Source organism: Atta colombica, unplaced genomic scaffold, assembly GCF_001594045.1.
Source record: "Atta colombica isolate Treedump-2 unplaced genomic scaffold, Acol1.0 scaffold78, whole genome shotgun sequence".
NCBI lineage: Eukaryota > Metazoa > Arthropoda > Insecta > Hymenoptera > Formicidae > Atta > Atta colombica.
In genome coordinates this window covers 1,409,030-1,409,768 of record NW_017259570.1, presented here as the reverse complement: position 1 = coordinate 1,409,768, position 739 = coordinate 1,409,030, and positions in this window count along the sequence as shown.

Genomic DNA, 739 nt, shown 5'->3' with positions numbered 1-739 from the left:
TATATATATATATACATATATATCTATATCTAATATTATCGACTTATTTTATTTTTACGCGTAATAATTATTCTCAAGTTTGAGTCATTCACAAACGTGAAAAATCGCGATAAATGAGTATAATAAAATATTAGAGACGATATATAAAAATATATAAAAATGACGAATTTGATAACATGAACATGTTCGAATGATTAACGAAGATGACGTAATTCGTGATATACATTCTCTTCTCATAGTACTTAAAGATACAATGGTAAACTGGATGTTTCGCGCCTTCATAGCAAATATCGTACATTTCTCATGCATAGATAGATGCATACTCTCACGCGTATACTTCCAAAATGTGATCTTACACGTTATAAGTAACAAGTATATCTTAGAAAACGTTAGCTGGCAGTTTGTGTCAGTATTTGTCGCGTGACAAACAGAGATAGACGAAAGAAAATATAATATCGTTCGACACAGTCACTACAAGACAGTCTTCCGCATTATCTAGGACGGACCAGATTATAACTCCCCCGATCTTCGCACATGCACGCACACGGCCTGCGAAATCATTTCGACGATTTCTGTATATTCGTTTCGCGGGAGTACGTCGTAATTAAATTCGTGTTACGCTCGAGTGAGAAGAAAGAAGGAAAAATTATATATTTATGGTCCGTCGTTTCATCTCTCACATTGTCGATTCAATTTTCAAGAGATCGATTTTTCATCATATATATATATATATATATAT